Source organism: Pseudophryne corroboree, chromosome 3, assembly GCF_028390025.1.
Source record: "Pseudophryne corroboree isolate aPseCor3 chromosome 3, aPseCor3.hap2, whole genome shotgun sequence".
NCBI classification, from domain to species: Eukaryota; Metazoa; Chordata; class Amphibia; order Anura; family Myobatrachidae; genus Pseudophryne; species Pseudophryne corroboree.
In genome coordinates, this window is record NC_086446.1 from 736,018,283 (window position 1) to 736,036,544 (window position 18,262).

General features: G+C 42.4%; 1 long non-coding RNA gene across 1 annotated transcript; it reads right to left on the reverse strand.

The window, feature by feature from the left end:
- Positions 1 to 543: 543 nt before the first annotated feature.
- On the reverse strand, positions 544 to 16,965 carry LOC135058216 (uncharacterized). The gene is made up of 3 exons (XR_010244684.1): positions 16,830 to 16,965; positions 2,902 to 3,012; positions 544 to 2,824 (listed from the first exon to the last, which is right to left on the reverse strand). It is a non-coding gene; the product is annotated as an uncharacterized LOC135058216 (long non-coding RNA).
- Positions 16,966 to 18,262: the final 1,297 nt, after the last annotated feature.

The following is an 18,262-nucleotide window of genomic DNA, read 5'->3' on the forward strand; positions in this document are numbered from 1 at the left end:
TCACAAAGAATGTAATAGAAAGATGTTTTGGGGTACTGAAATCTGAGTTTCCGTGTCTTGATAAGTCTAGTTGCCTTTTGTTGTATAGTTCCTTAAAGCTGACTAGGATTGTGTTCTGCTGCTGTTTTCTTCATAACATGTGTTTGAAACATCTGCCACATGTTGATGAGGAGGAGGAAGATGAAGAAAACAGTCAGCAAGTAGATGAATTCGAAACACCTGGCGACACTTGGAGTACAGATGTAGGGAGGCAGGTAAGGCAAGAACTAATCCAGCATCATTTTTGTGGTAAGTATATGTGTCTAACTCGGTTATGTATTTTTGTTTGGGTTTACCAAATATATATATATAACTATCTCAATATATATATATATATATATATATATATATATATATATATATATGAACAATGCATTACTGACATACAATTGATGCATGTGTAATATATTTGTTGTATATGTGTGAATGTAATATTATGTGTGGTACTCATGGGTTTTTCAGGTAGACAAGCATGTGTTTTGTTGCACAAAATTTTATTGGGCTGCTTTCCTTGTTTAAGGCCGCATGATTGTGTGGCCAAACCACAGAGTACAAATACAAGCCATTAACTAAGACATTATTTTTTTTTTTTCTATGACACTGCGTGATGTTTTAGTAAAAAAACAATGGTTACAATTAACATCTTCATAATGTGAATACATGGCATTGTAATTGTGAAAAAAAACATGGCGTAATCACACCTCTACAAAATACCATTGTATAAAATAGCAATAAAGGCACATTTTACAGTATGAGCCATGACATTGTCATAATGCAAATACCTGTCTTGCTAACAATGTGATTGTTTTTTTAACCAATTAAATGACATATTGCTCAGGTCTTACTGATTCTGATTGTAAATTTCAAGAATATGGATACTGACCAAGGAATAATGATTCTGATTGTAATTGTAAAGAATATGGATACTGACCAAGGAATAATGATTCTGATTGTTATTGTAAAGAATATGGATACTGACCAAGGAATAATGATTCTGATTGTTATTGTAAAGAATATGGTTACTGACCAAGGAATAATGATTCTGATTGTTATTGTCAAGAATATGGATACTGACAAAGGAATAATAATTCTGATTATTATTGGAAAGAAGTGTAATAATGGTCATGTAATACTGAGAGTGATTATGACTTACAAAAAAATCAAATTATGTGAGACATTAATGATGTCAAATTTACATTTTCAGTGTCCTTCATACACTTAAACTGACACAGTTTTTTCATCCTAAACACAATGAACAACAACACCTGAAGGCTATTTTTTGGGTGCCACTTTGGAGGCTGATATGCCTTTCCCAGTGATGTGTGTCCGTGTAAGGCTGGATCGCATTGGTGGGAAGGTAACTGGGGAAATGATAGGAGTTGTGGTTCCTGAGCTGGTGCTTGGTTGTAATGCTTGTTGGGAACTGAGGTTTTGGCTCAGGTTACTCAGAGTAGCATTGAGTTCTCTGGTAGCTGCAGTGTGACTCTCCATAATGTGGCAGATGCTTTCTATTAACATTTGGTTGGTTTCCAAAATGTTGAGGTAGTTTTGGTGCTGTCTGTGTTGTTCATCCATTACTCTCTGGAATGTGTTCATCATATGTGTGTTGTCTGCACGCATTAATTCCATTGTGTTGGCGATTTGAGTGACTTGCACATTTAGCCGACTACTATTTTGACTAATTCGGGGAAGATGATCTGGCAGACTAGCTAGAAATTGCGTCTGACTACGCAGACAATCCAGGTTATTTGCCTGCTGGGTTGACCAAGTATTCCAAAAAACCTGGTCCTGTGTTGTCACTTGTGGTGATGGTGGACTGATTTATGGTGCAGGTGTTATTTCTGTTGGAGGTGTACTCACAGGTGGTATTGTAGGTATTGTTTGGTCGATTGGCTGGAGATGTAACACAAAGCTTTCCTCCATTTGTGTGTTATGCTGGGAGTCCGGGGGAATGTTGTTGTCATCTGTATGGGCTGTAATGGAACAACATTTTAGTTTATCTAGACATATATTGTTTTAATATGATCTGTTGTTTTTTTGTGCCAAGACATGATAAAGATGGTTCCAAATGGTGTTGTTGCCAACAACATCAATACTCCAGTTACATTAAGGACATGCCTCTCGACTATATTAGATATGTTGTTTTAGAATGTAATATTAATCCTAATCCGTGTCACAAATACATAACATACTGTGCAAACACTGTGTATGGCTTGTTTAAAGTAAACGTGTGTAAAACTAGGATTGGTTACACAAAATGTATGATGGGTATGCAGGATCTCCACACTACATCTAACTACATCACCACACACCATTTTTTTATGATCTAATCCTTGTGAAAGCTTGCACTTCTACTTTTGTTGCAGCATCTTCATCTTAATAAGCTACTCTATGGCTGAAGTGGACACACATATATTTAGTATTGAGCTGTAACTCCATAACATTTGTTAGGCATTTTGTTGTTGGGGTTCAGCCGTACGTAGGTTATTGTGTGGTCTCCAACCAGGATACATTTTTAAAAAGTGCCCTGTGTAAGTATGTGTACTAATGTTTGTTTTTTTCTAGTCACCAGGCAGCTGAGGGGATTGTGCTTCCCATGTTGGCGGACTCTCCAATAGTTGGAATGGTGGCCTTGAGGACACATTTGATATGAGTTGTTGAAGTGGTGACTCGTGTTGTCTGGTGTGCACATCCGGCCTGTGTCTCCTGTGGGCCATGTGTCTTTGCCTGGCAGAATCCTCTGGACGCCTCCTTCTGGGAATGAGCCGTTGTTGTGTGGATGGTCCTATACACAAAAAAAAACATTAATGTTGTGCCAAATAATTTGCACTCATAATATGTCCATATACATTGTAACTTTACCTGCTTCACCATCATCATTATCATCATCTTGTGCCTGAGTGGTGGCAGGCCGCCCTGTTGTTGTTTTTTTGGACACTGTGAGGATATGACAAGCGTGTTTTTTTTATAATGCTGTGTAAACAAAATATGAACATCATTATCTTTTGTTTATTGCTTAAGTAAATACACATTTTAGAAAAAAAAAACGCAGCAACATTTGTTAAAGTGTATACTGTGTGTACTTTGTCCAGGAACCAAACAAAACAAAAAAAAACATAATTGGGCCATGTGCTTAGTTCACATTTCCAACAAGTCTAATGTTTAACTTTAAGCACTAATAGTATCACACAAAAAACACATACATTAACACACAACACTACAAATGACAATTATGTTTTTAAAGAATGTGGAATGTCAAAGAATTAATGTAGGCGGCAGAGCCGGCCCTAACCAATATGATGCCCTAGGCAAGATTTTGGCTGGTGCCCCTTAGCACCACCGCTGGTTCTGCCTCTGACCTTGCACCTCTTTCAAAGGAACCATCAGCTCTCACCCATAGCAGTCCTTGTACCCCCTATATTTTAAATAGGAACAGTTCGCACATTTGATGCACAGCCCAAAAAGGGGCATCTTCTTGCTGGGAAGGGGCATGGCCACACAATAGTAATCCCAAATCCAATTACGGCACACAGTACTGCAACTTTATTCACATTTTATCTTGCGATAGTGTCCATAATTCATATTACATCCCACAGTAGTATCACTTTACCTTATAAACTTTACTCCTCACAGTAGAGCCCCTTATTCACATTACATCACACTGAATTGCTCCTTATTCACATTACACCACACCTTATTGCTCTTTATTCACATTAGATGACACAGCAGTGCCCTTTCTATATGCAACGCCACATAGTAGAGCACCTTATACACATAATGCCACACATTAGTAATGCATTTATACACAATTCCACACAGTAATGGCCCTTACTCATATGAGACACATTAATGTCCTTATAAACATAATGCACCTTACACATTATGACAACCTTTATTAATGCCCTTTTACACATAATATCCCTTACACATATGCCGCACATTATTAATGCCCTTATACACATAATGACACACATAATGGCCCTTTACACATATGTTGCACATTATTAATGCATTTTTACATGACACACATAATGCTCCTTACACATATTCTGAACACTACTGCACAACCAACCCACTCACATGCACACAGCACTCACACTTCCACTAACACTGTGACCTCTGCCTCTGCTTGGATACATATACTTGCATCAATGCTAACGTTGGGCACATTTTTTTAATGAAAATGCATCTTATTTGCATTGCTATGTGGCTAGGATGCACAAGCAGCTTCTGCTGATTAAAATGATATGCAGCATGCCTATATACTGTGTGAGACTGTGGCTGCATCTGCATATGAAATGCTACATACAGAATATAGGCATGCCGCATATCATTTTAATCAACAGAAGCTGATGATGCCCCTAGGCATATCAAATGCCCTAGGCAAATGCCTAGTTTGCCTATGCCTATGGCCGGCTCTGGTAGGTGGAAACAAAACAGTATGATGTGTTCAGGTCCACAAACACTATTACACCATCCCCCCATAAAATGTAAAAATATGTTTTTTAAAAATGTAGCACTAAATGCAGAACACATTGTCCTCAAACAAAAAAAAACAAAAAGAGTACTTTTGTCACATGGCAAACAAAGTGAACATCACCACCAAATAACGAAAAACAACAGAAAAAAAACAAAAACACACTCAATCCGCAAAAAACACACACACTGTAAGCTAATTTTTAATGCAAGACATACATTTTACATTTGCAGACAAATTTACAATGCAAAGAGTAAGTGGCTCTGCCTCATGAGCCACACAAAAAAGTATACAGTATGAATACATAGCCAATCAACATAAACAAGCAAATGCAATAATGTGATTATGATTTTCAAGACACAAATTAAATATGCACACTCCAATCTGTGTGAAAAAATAAAACCACAACTAATAAACAGAAATGCATAAAGTAACTTACACAAACAAATACAGTAAATAGATGTTATGTTTTTAAAAGTTACAAACGCACTTAGAATTGGCAAAATATATTTTAAAAAAAACCTCACCATCCTGCCTGGACCAATCCGAATCCCGGACATAAGTAGCCCCGACAACTTCAGGAGGAATTAGGATCCTCATGGGCTCCTCATACTCGAGATATTTGGCAATAAAGGGATGTCCCACACCTGTCTGTCGAGCAGACTTCGCTCCTTGGCCATTTTCGCCTTCACATGCTGCTTTATATCATAAAAGCGTTTGCAGCACGTGTTCTCTGTTCGCTTGACCACACCCTCGCTGTTGACAGCCGCAACCACTTTGCCCCACAAGACACTCTTCTTGCGTGATGTGACCTTTGCTGACTCACGGCCAAACAGCTAACGATTATATTTTATCAGCTCACGCATCAAAGCCACATTCTCTGCAAAACTAAATTTAACATTGCGGCCTTAGTAGTGGTACGTGCTGCGGAGCTGCATCACTGTCACTAGAGGCTGTAGCAGCAACCTCACCCACCTCCTCCACCCAGTGCCGTAAATAGACATTTTAGCGCTGTGTGCAAGATAGGGCATCGGCGCCCCCCTCTATGTAAAAAAAGGGCAGTGCGCGCCGTGTGTGCACGCAAAAAATATAGGGGCGTGGCTTCATGGGGAAGGGGTGTGGCAACAAAATAATACCAATTCACATTACATATTATAGTAGTCTCCATTATTCAAATTACGCCGCACAGTAACATAGAAATATAGAAACATAGAATTGGACGGCAGATAAGAACCACTTGGCCCATCTAGTCTGCCCCTTTTTTTATCCTTTAGGTGATCTCAACCCTTTTTGAACCTTAATTCTTTGTAAGGATATTCATATGCCTATCCCAAGCATGTTTAAATTGCTCTACAGTCATAGCCTCTACCTCCTCTGATGGGAGGCTATTCCACTTGTCCACTACCCTTTCTGTGAAGTAAATTTTCCTTACATTTGCCCTAAACCTGCCTCTCTCCAGTTTTAGTGTATGTCCTCGAGTTCTAATGCTCCTCTTCCTTTGAAGAATGTTTCCCTCCTGAACTTTGTTAAAACCCTTGGTTTATATATTTGAAAGTTTCTATCATGTCCCCCCTTTCCCTTCTCTCCTCCAAACTATACATGTTAAGATCTTTTAGCCTTTCCAGGTAAGTTTTGTGATGTAGGCAATGCACCATTTTAGTTGCCCTCCTTTGTACACTCTCTAATGTATTTATATCCTTCTGGAGTTATGGTCTCCAGAACTGGACACAGTATTCAAGATGAGGCCGTACCAATGACCTATACAGTGGCATTATTACTTGTTTTTCCTGCTACTGATTCCTCTCCCTATACAACCAAGCATCTGACTTGCCTTTCTCATTGCTTTGTTGCATTGCTTTCTGCCTTTAAGTCACTTGAAATAGTGACTCCTAAATCCCTTTCCTCTTCAGTAGTTTCCATTATAGTACCCTTGATACTATATTTAGCCTTTGGATTTTTGAGACCCAAGTGCATGATTTTGCATTTTTTACCATTAAACTGTAGTTGCCATGTTCTTGACCATTTCACAAGCCTAGCTAGGTCATCAATCATTTGTTTTACCCCTCCCGGTGTGTCTACCCTGTTGCAAATCTTTGTATCATCTGCAAAAAGGCATACTTTCCCTTTAATACCATTTGCAATATCACCAACAAAGATATTAAAGAGAACTGGTCCAAGTACAGATCCCTGGGGTACTCCACTGGTATCATTTCTTTCCAAAGATTGCACTCCATTTACTACAACTGTCTGTTTCCTATTCTGCAACCAGTTTCTTATCCATTTAACTGTTTTATAATCCACCCCCACACTTTCAAGTTTATTTAGCAGTCTGCGATGTGGGACAGTGTCAAATGCCTTACTAAAGTCTAGATATGCTACATCTACAGCTCCCCCTTGATCTATTATTTTCATTACAGAGTCAAAAAAGTCAATAAGATTTGTTTGGCATGATCTCCCACCAGTAAATCCATGCTGTTTCGGATCTTGTAAGTTGTTTGATTTAGGATATTCCACAACTCTTTCTTTTAATAGTTTTTCCATTACTTTCCCTACTACTGATGTAAGGCTTACTGGTCTGTAGTTACTTGCTTCTTCCTTGCTTCCACTTTTGTACAGTGGAACAACATTCGCTCTTTTCCAGTCCTCTGGAATGGCACCTGTATTTAGTGACTGGTTAAATAATTCAGTTAATGGTGCCATCAGCACATCTTTTAGCTCTTTTAGTATCTTTGGGTGTATCCCATCTGGCCCCATTGATTTTTCCACTTTTAGTTATGAAAGTTCTGCTGGGACCTTCTCTTCTGTAAATGTAGTTTCATCTACCTTATTTTTATGAATGTCCTTGCAGCTAAACTGTAGCCCTTTCCCTTCTCCTTCTGTAGTAAATACTGAGCAGAAATAATGATTTAGGTGATCTGCTATTGCCTTGTCTCCCTCCACCAAATTCTCACTCTCTGTCTTAAGTCTTATTATTCCTCCTTTTTATTTTCTCCTTTCATTTATATACTTACAAAAAGTTTTGCCCCCTTTATCTAGTGACTGGGCCATTTTCTCCTCAGCTTCTGCCTTTACACGTCTGATCACTTTCTTAGCATCCTGCCATCTGTCAAGATAAACCTTTTTGCCGTTATTATTTTGAGTCTGTTTGTATTTCCTAAAAGCCATCTTTTTTGCTTTCACACTAGTTGATACTTCTTTTGTGAACCACACTGGCTTCCTTTTCCTGGTGCTTTTCCTAACCATTTTGATACAAAGGTCTGTTGCACTTAGCATTGCACTTTTCAGTTTTTTCCACCTCTCCTGCACTCCTTCCAAGTCCCTCCAGTCCGCCAATGAATCACTTAAACATCTCCCCATTTTTGCAAAGTCAGCATTTCTAAAATCCAACACCTTTGTTTTTGTGTGACAGGAGTTGGATCCTGTCTTTATACTAAACCATACTGCTTGATGATCACTGGATCCCAGGTGCTCACCAACATATATGTCTGATATCCTGTCACCATTTGTGAGAATTAAATCTAATATTGAGTCTTTGCATGTGGGCTCCCTCACCAATTGCTTGAGAGATGCTCCCTGTAAGGAATTTTGAAATTTGCCACTTGTATCTGAACTTGCAAAAGACCCCTCCCAATTTACATCAGGTAAATTAAAGTCTCCCATGATTATGACTTCTCCCTTTAAAGCCATTTTAGTGATGTTCAACAATAGGTTCCTGTCCAAATCCTGACCCTGGCCTGGTGGTCTATAGATCACCCCAATGTGAATAATATTCTTCTCCCTGGTTTCTATGGTGACCCAAAGGGCCTCAGTTTTGTCTTCAATATTTTGTATTAAAGTAGCATTTATGCTTTTTTTCACATACATTGCTACCCCTCCTCCGATTCTTCCCATTCTATCCTTCCTAAATAAATTGTATCAGTAGCACCACTACACCAGGTACAGCCCCTCTTACACATTACAGCGGACAGATTCCCCTTTTTACACATTACGGCAGACAGCGTCCCCCTTTTTAAACATTACGGCAGACAGCATCCCCTTTTACACATTATGGCAGCCAGTCCCCCTTTTACACATTACAGCAGACAGCGTCCCCTTTTTACACATTACGGCAGACAGCGTCCACTATTTACACATTACGGCAGACTGCATCCCCCTTTTTACACATTACGGCAGACAGCATCCCCTTTTTACACATTACAGCAGATAGTCCCCCTTTTTACACATTACGGCAGATAGTCCCCCTTTTTACACATTACGGCAGGCAGTCCCCCTTTTTACACATTACGGCAGATAGTCCCCCTCTTTACACATTACGTCAGACAGCGTCCCCCTTTTTTACACATTAAGGCAGACAGCGTCCCCTTTTTTACACATTATGGCAGACAGCGTCCCCTTTTTACACATTATGGCAGACAGCATCCCCCTTTTTACACACCTGGCATACACGTAGTTACGGCACTGCCTCCACCTCAATAACCTCATCCCTATTACTAACCTCCTCCACCTCACTCACCTCCTCCCTCTCACTCACCCCCTCCACCTCACTCACCCCCTCCACCTCACTCACCTCCTCCATCTCACTTACCCCCTCCACCTCACTCACCTCCTCCCACTCACTCACCCCCTCCACCTCACTCAACCCCTCCACCTCACTGACCTCCTCCACCTCACCCACCTCTGAGTCTGACATACTAAAGACAAACAACAATTAACACTGAGGAAAAAAACACAAATAACACACTCTTCCACTACCACTACACACCACACACACACACTTACACACACACACACAAACACTGACAATAGAATAAAAAAAATTGAAAAGGACAAAAAATAAGACAAACTCCAAACAAACTACACAACAAGAATGACAGGACTACTTTCAAACACAATACAGCACTCAGAACGGCTTGGGGTGTATTTATATGGTGCTGCACAGACACTCCTACATCTGAAACACAACCAATCACGTTCGAGTGACAAAAACGAAAGTACAAGTGGAAACGCGGCCGCAAAATACTAAAACACTGCTGCGAATGAAAACTACGAATCCGTGAAAAAGAAAACTAATCTTCGGCAGGAAAACACTAATCCGGCCGCAAATTGACGGAAAAAAATATGAATAACATCGACATCGAAAAACATGAAAAACTAAAACTCGACAGCTTAGTATATTCCCGAAAATGATTTAAAAAAGTTGCAGAAAAATACGACCGATAAAATTTGAGTTCAAACTCCCACCACTTCGGCACAAACATGAATCTTAGTAAATATACCTCCTGGTCAGGTCTAAAACTTAGTGACAACTCTACCGTAACTCCATCCAAAGAATGGTGGAGGATTATTTTCATGACACCATACAAACAGACATGTTACAGAGTCCCTTTAACTACCAGAAAGAAAAAAGGCAATTTAAAGGTCCTTGTACAAAATGGCTTTGCATTACCTGAGCTGCCCACCCTCCAGTGTGTACCCAGAAAGAGTTTTTAACACAGCCAGGAACCTTATCAGCAATCGGTTTATGAGGCTACTTTCTGAATGTGGAAAAAATAATATTCACCAAAATTAACTGAAACTTCCACAAGGAAGACCTTTACTGGTAATTACGTTAAAGTACTGTACAGAGACTTCTGTAATGATGGATTCCAGCGGGGATGAATTGATTTTGTGTGTAGGTGATGTACACACTAACGAGGGTGAGGCTGAGGATGGTAGTGAAGATGACATCTTGCCACTGCAGTAGTTGCCTTAAGTCCATTGGTAGCTTGTGGGGGGCCCAAACAAACCAAACACTTCATTCACAAAAGTTTCAGTCCCTGGCGCTGAAGTGCTTGGTTTGTTAAACTGTGCATCTCCTTTTTAATATCCAACATGAGGGTGGGTGGGAGAGACCAAGGACAATTCCGTCCTGCACCACTTTTCATTTCTGCCACTGATGTGTGGCAGTGTTTCTTAAATGTGCTATAAACTGCTGTGTGTTTGTGCCGCTGCTCTGTCACTTAGTAACCAGCCAGCACACTGCAGCCTTTAGCCTAAAGCAGATGAAAACAATATCATGAACTGGCAGGTGGTCAAAATTGACTGGAAATGAGTGAATATCCATGTTACTGATGGTAATAATACTATAGGAACAAAATAGGCACACATTATGTGATTTTAGTTTTTTTTATAAATTTTTGGGAAAAATCCAAAAACTAAAACAAAAGTAGACAATGAATTAGGACCAAAACCAGCAGAAATGGTTAATAATTGCAAAAATCACCCAACCCCTGCCACAATCACCAAGTTTTCAGGGAAATGCTATCTGCAGTGTAAAGTAAATGTGTCCCCTTTTGAGGTCTGCAAATTGGACAGTTGGGACATACAAATGCATATAAATACTGTACAGACTGTATATGTTAAAGTTTTAGATATGTTTTGATATAATAGAAAATGGAATTTCATTAATCGTGTGTGTTGTGTCTACATCTGAGATATGACTATGGGTTCTATTCATAGAGCAGAGAAAAGCCTTGTTTTGCGTTAAACTGGGCTTTACTCTGCTTACCACAATTCACAGAGCGGGTTACCGTGGAGAAGTCATTGACTTCTCCGGCGGCACCCCTGCTCCGTGCCTGAATCGCATAACTATACTTTAGTATGGTGAGTGTGATTCATGAACTTTCCGCTTCTCCGTGGAGTTCAGGTTTGCCATTTCAGGATGGCATAACCTGAACTGCGGTGTGGTAACTGCAGGGAAGCTAAATGCTTCCCTGCTCTCTGTCCGCACCTGGCGCTGGCTCTGCCCCCTGACTTCCCAGCAGCCACTGAGGTCTGTCGCGAGGTCAACAGGCGGCGCATGCACAGTGGGATATGCCGGCTGACTCCGGACATCGCAGGAAGGGACCACCGTCGGAGAAGTGAGTATACGTGAATTGCTACTTATCCCAGCTATACATCGCATCGAACCGATGCGTAACAATTAGTTTTTCATTTTCTTTATGTATAGACCCCTATATTGGTTAGAGTATCCGGACTACAGGTCGACAACAAAAAGGTCGACACACCTTAGGTCGACGCCAATTGTTCGACACACCTTAGGTCGACATGGACAAAATGTCAACATGGACAAAAGGTCGACAGGAACAAGGTCGACATGGAAAAGGTCGACATGAGTTTTTCACAATTTTTTTTCTTTTTTCGAACCTTTTCATACTTAACGATCCACGTGGACTACGATTGGAACGGTAATCTGTGCCGAGCGAAGCGGAGCGAAGGCACCATGCCCGAAGCATGGCGAGCGAAGCAAGCCATGCGAGGGGACGCGGTGCACTAATTGGGGTTCCCGTTCACTCTACGAAGAAAACGACACCAAAAAAACATAAAAAACGCATGTCGACCTTTTCCATGTCGACCTTGTTCCTGTCGACCTTTTGTCCACGTCGACCTTTTGTCCATGTCGACCTAAGGTGTGTCGACCAATTGGCGTCGACCTAAGGTGTGTCGACCTTTTTGTTGTCTACCTGGAGTCCCAGACCCATTGGTTAGCAATGACTTGTACCCAGCAAAAACATAACGTTCAGAGAATAAAAGTACACTGCAACAGCAGGTAACCTTATTGCTGATACAGGTTGAGTATCCCTTATCCAAAATGCTTGGGACCAGAGGTATTTTGGATATGGGATTTTTCCGTATTTTGGAATAATTGCATACCATAATGAGATATCATGGTGATGGGACCTAAATCTAAGCACAGAATGCATTTATGTTTCATATATACCTTATACACACAGCCTGAAGGTCATTTTAGCCAATATTTTTTAGAACTTTGTGCATTAAACAAAGTGTGTCTATATTCACACAATTCATTTATGTTTCATATACACCTTATACACACAGCCTGGAGGTCATTTAATACAATATTGGCCCTCATTCCGAGTTGTTCGCTCGCAAGGCGATTTTAGCAGTATTGCACACGCTAAGCCGCCGCCTACTGGGAGTGAATCTTAGCTTCATAAAATTGCGAACGAAAGATTCGCAATATTGCGATTACACATCTCGTAGCAGTTTCAGAGTAGCTTCAGACTTACTCGGCATCTGCGATCAGTTCAGTGCTTATCGTTCCTGGTTTGACGTCACAAACACACCCAGCGTTCGCCCAGACACTGCTCCGTTTCTCCAGCCACTCCCGCGTTTTTTCCGGAAACGGTAGCGTTTTTTCCCACACGCCCATAAAACGGCCTGTTTTCGCCCAGTAACACCCATTTCCTGTCAATCACACTACGATCGCCTGAGCGAAGAAAAAGCCGTGAGTAAAAATCCAAACTTCATAGCAAATTTACTTGGCGCAGTCGCAGTGCGGACATTGCGCATGCGCACTAAGCGGAAAAACGCTGCGATGCGAAGAAATTTTCCGAGCGAACGACTCGGAATGACCTCCATTATTCATAACTTTGTGTATTAAACAAAGTTTGTGTACATTGAGCCATCAAAAAACAAAGGTTTCACTATCTCACTCTCAGTCAAAAAAGTCCGTATTTCGGAATATTACGTATTTCGGAATATTTGGATATGGGATACTCAACCTGTATCTTTAATGTTAAATGGGCTATTTAACTTGCTCATAATAGCCGTGGTGAGCTGAATACAGATGTAACTGCAGGCTTTTGTTTATTCAGACTTAATTATGGCCCTCATTCCGAGTTGTTCGCTCGCTAGCCGCTTTTCGCAGCAGCGCACACGCTAAGCCGCCGCCCTCTGGGAGTGAATCTTAGCTTAGCAGAATTGCGAACGAAGTATTCGCAATATTGCAAAAAGATTTTTCTGTACAGTTTCTGAGTAGCTCGAGACTTACTCTTCCAGTGCGATCAGTTCAGTGCTTGTCGTTCCTGGTTTGACGTCACAAACACACCCAGCGTTCGCCCAGACACTCCCCCGTTTCTCCAGCCACTCCCGCGTTTTTCCCAGAAACGGCAGCGTTTTTTCACACACTCCCATAAAACGGGCAGTTTCCGCCCAGAAACACCCACTTCCTGTCAATCACACTACGATCACTAGAACGAAGAAAAAGCCTCGTAATGCCGTGAGTAAAATACCAAACTTCTTAGCAAATTTACTTGGCGCAGTCGCAGTGCGAACATTGCGCATGCGCAATTAGCGGAAAATCGCTGCGATGCGAAGAAAATTACCGAGCGAACAAATCGGAATGAGGGCCTATGGCCCTCATTCCGAGTTGATCGGTCGCAAGGCGAATTTAGCAGAGTTACACACGCTAAGCCGCCGCCTACTGGGAGTGAATCTTAGCTTCTTAAAATTGCGACCGATGTATTCGCAATATTGCGATTACTAACTACTTAGCAGTTTCAGAGTAGCTCCAGACTTACTCTGCCTGTGCGATCAGTTCAGTGCTTGTCGTTCCTGGTTGACGTCACAAACACACCCAGCGTTCGCCCAGGCACTCCCACCGTTTCTCCGGCCACTCCTGCGTTTTTTCCGGAAACGGTAGCGTTTTCAGCCACACGCCCCTGAAACGCCGTGTTTCCGCCCAGTAACACCCATTTCCTGTCAATCACATTACGATCGCCGGAGCGAAGAAAAAGCCGTGAGTAAAAATACTTTCTTCATAGTAAAGTTACTTGGCGCAGTCGCAGTGCGAACTTTGCGCATGCGTACTAAGCGGATTTTCACTGCGATGCGATGAAAAAGAACGAGCGAACAACTCGGAATGAGGGCCTATGTTCTTTAAATTTAAAGCAAATTTACCGCAATTGCCTTTAAATAACACACAGTCAATACATTTTAATTTGCAGAAGATATTTTTTGCCTGAACACTCTCCAGGCAAGTCTAAGCACCCAACCTTTCCAGCGGTAATACTGTATCGGATTATACATAATTATTATTCATTTTATATCTGTCAGTCAGGCTTCCCCAATATAAGGAATTAGCTTATTTGTCAAAGATAAGAACTGAAAGTGTACTAGGGATAGCTAAGTGTCTGTACTGTACAGTTTCCTCCACTTTCCTCATACAGTAAGTGCCTACTTTTGAAAAAGATTGATTGTTAAAGCAACACCTACTGTATAAGCGCGGTATTAAACTGAATGTGAACTGCTGTGTCTGAGCAGTAGGGATGGCCGTCGACCATCGAGATTCCTAATCATCGATGGTTTACTGCCAATGTAGAATAGTTTTGCCATCGATGGGAGAGAACCAGATGGTTTCTCTCCATCGATGGCTTAGCCTAAACGAATAGGTTATTAAAAAAAAGATGCTGGGACACGGAGAATAGCACCGCCCCCAGCACCTGTGAAGCTCCGTTCCCGGTCTGTGATTGGCCCGCGAGTCATTCACAGACATAACAGGGATGGCCATCGATGAGTGAAACCATCGATGGTCTCCCATAGCATTGTTAGTAACCATCGATGGCCACTCACAATTTCACCATCGATGGCGTACACACCGATGGCCATCCCTACTGAGCAGTGTTACTCAGATCCACTTGTTGATGAAAGCACACTGATACATTTTAGGGCTTGTTCATGTATTGTGTTCTACTCACATATCTCCATATCTTATTTGAAAAGTCACGTAGCCATAGGAATCACTGGGGTCTATTTACTAAGCCTTGGATGGACATAAAGCACCAGCCAATCAGCGTCTAACTGCCATGTCACAAAGCTGTGTTTGAAAAATGACAGTTAGGAGCTGATTGGTTGGTACTTTATCTCTGTCCACTTTTCTCCATCCAAGGCTTAATTAATAGACCCCTTAGCGGGAGATGTACTAAGCAGTGGAAAAAAGTAGAGATGGGTATCTCACTATTGAGCCGGCTCTACTAAATGAGCCGAGTGAGCCGTGAGCTGTTTAAAGTGAGCGGCGGTTCTTCACTGACAGACTGTCAGATGAGACGAACTGACTCGCTCCAGGCAGGATGTGGAACAGAGCCAGCGCAGTGAGCAGCGGTTCTTCACTGAGTCAGTGAAGAACCGCCTTTCCACTTCCTGCCCGGGGTGAGTCAGTTCTTCTCATCACACAGACAGAAGAACTGACTCCGCTTAGTATGGAGGTAATTAGGGAAGTGCGGTATAATAGCGCATGTAACACTTATTAAACACTGGGCGGCAGGGTGTTAACTTGTAACCTAACCGCTGTGCAGTGGCGTCTAGTTCTGCTATTCGTGAAAACACGTTTATTCACCCGTGATGAAAGCTGCTGAAATCAAGGTGAATTATTTATTACTGGAAAGCGAAGACGACTGAAATGTTCTTTTATCGGTTACTTTTATGTTTCTGTAAAACATTTCACAGTCACTGCAAGTGGTTAAATTGTATGGAAGGGAACGGTTTTGTGTAGAGATGGGTAGCTCACTATTGAGCTGGCGCAGTGAGTGGCAGTTCTTCACTGAGTCAGTGAAGAACCGCAGCTCACTGCGCCGGCTCTGTTCCACTTCCTGCCTGTGAACCAGTGAGCCGTTCAAAAGAACCGTCTCTTTTCCGTGAGTTGAACCGTTCAGAGCCGCTCACTAAAAAGAGTCGAGTTCCCCATCTCTAGAAAAAAGTGGCGAGGTGAGCCAGTGGAGAAGTGGTCCATGGCAACCAATCAGCTGCTCTGTATACTTTTATAGTATGCAAATTATAAATGTTACATCAATGTTGATTGGTTGCCATGGGCAACTTCTCCACTGACTCACTTCTCCACTTTTATCACTGCTTAGTACATCTCCCCCTTAGTGTCTTATAACCAATGCAAGGAAATGGCACTGGTGGCCCCAGGGCCATTTGTAGACAACAAAGGGCTAGATGCATCATTGCTTGGAGAGTGATAAAATGGAGAAAGAAAAAGCACCAGACAATCAGGTACTAACTGTCATGTCACAGGCTGAAAAATGCCAGTTAGGAGCTGATTGGCTGGTACTTTTACACTCTCCATTTTATCACTTTCCAAGCGATGATGCATCTGGCCCTTTGGCTTCCAGTAAAAAATGTGCCTCCTAACCCAGGACATTTTTTTGGGGAAAAATAAAACAAAACAATTGCGCGTGTAAATAAAGGGGTGTGGCCATAATAAAAGGGGCATGGCCTTGCAGGAAAAGACTACCTTACACCCCAGTTTTGCCCTGACACTATATTATGCCCCACACAATAATGCCCCTTACATGTTATGTCCCTAACACCATATTATGCCCCACACAGTTATGCCACTGACACCACTATATGCCTCACACATTTAATGCCCCTTATACATTATGGCACACAGTTATGGTCCTGACACCATAATATGCCCCACACAGTAATGCCTCTTTTGCATTATGGCATAAACAGTGAAACTACTTACTTTTAAACTGACTGCTCGTAGTCAGGGGTTGGTGCCTGCATCTTCACCCCACCTCCCGGCTTGTTGTCAGGGGTTGGTGCCAGCATTTTTCCCCCTTCTTTCTCCCTGCCACCGGCATGTCACCACGGTACTGGCACTTCCGTGTATCATTGTAAGCTCCTGCATCATTTCCCTGTTACTAGAAGTCCAGTAGGAACTCTAGAATGTCTCCTCTCAGGCTTCGGCCATTTTGGCAAGGACATTTTCAATTGTATTACATGTGGACGGCCAGTCCACATGTAATAAAGCTGCAGAAAGTGGCTGCTGCACCTCGTGCAATTGGACAGCTCGCCCGGCCCTAGAAACGCCTCTGGATGGCCCTATTTGAATACATATTTTTTCTCTATCGTCCTAAGTGGATGCTGGGGTTCCTGAAAGGACCATGGGGAATAGCGGCTCCGCAGGAGACAGGGCACAAAAAAGTAAAGCTTTACTAGGTCAGGTGGTGTGCACTGGCTCCTCCCCCTATGACCCTCCTCCAGACTCCAGTTAGATTTTGTGCCCGAACGAGAAGGGTGCAATCTAGGTGGCTCTCCTAAAGAGCTGCTTAGAGAAAGTTTAGTTTAGGTTTTTTTCTTTACAGTGAGTCCTGCTGGCAACAGGATCACTGCAACGTGGGACTTAGGGGGAAAGTAGTAAACTCACCTGCATGCAGAGTGGATTTGCTGCTTGGCTACTGGACACCATTAGCTCCAGAGGGATCGAACACAGGCCCAGCCGTGGAGTCCGGTCCCGGAGCCGCGCCGCCGACCCCCTTGCAGATGCTGAAGCGTGAAGAGGTCCGGAAACCGGCGGCTGAAGACTCCTCAGTCTTCATAAGGTAGCGCACAGCACTGCAGCTGTGCGCCATTTTCCTCTCAGCACACTTCACTGGGCAGTCACTGAGGGTGCAGAGCGCTGGGGGGGGGCGCTCTGAGAGGCAAATATAAACCTTATACAAGGCTAAAAATACCTCACATATAGCCCATAGGGGCTATATGGAGATATTTAACCCCTGCCTGACTGGAAAAATAGCGGGAGAAGAACCCGCCGAAAAAGGGGCGGGGCCTATCTCCTCAGCACACGGCGCCATTTTCTGTCACAGCTCCGCTGGTCAGAACGGCTCCCAGGTCTCTCCCCTGCACTGCACTACAGAAACAGGGTAAAACAGAGAGGGGGGGCACATTAATGGCTATATATATATATATTAAAGCAGCTATAAGGGAGCACTTAATATAAGGATATCCCTTGTATATATAGCGCTTTGTGGTGTGTGCTGGCAGACTCTCCCTCTGTCTCCCCAAAAGGGCTAGTGGGTCCTGTCTTCATTAGAGCATTCCCTGTGAGTTTGCGGTGTGTGTCGGTACGTGGTGTCGACATGTATGAGGACGATATTGGTGTGGAGGCGGAGCAAT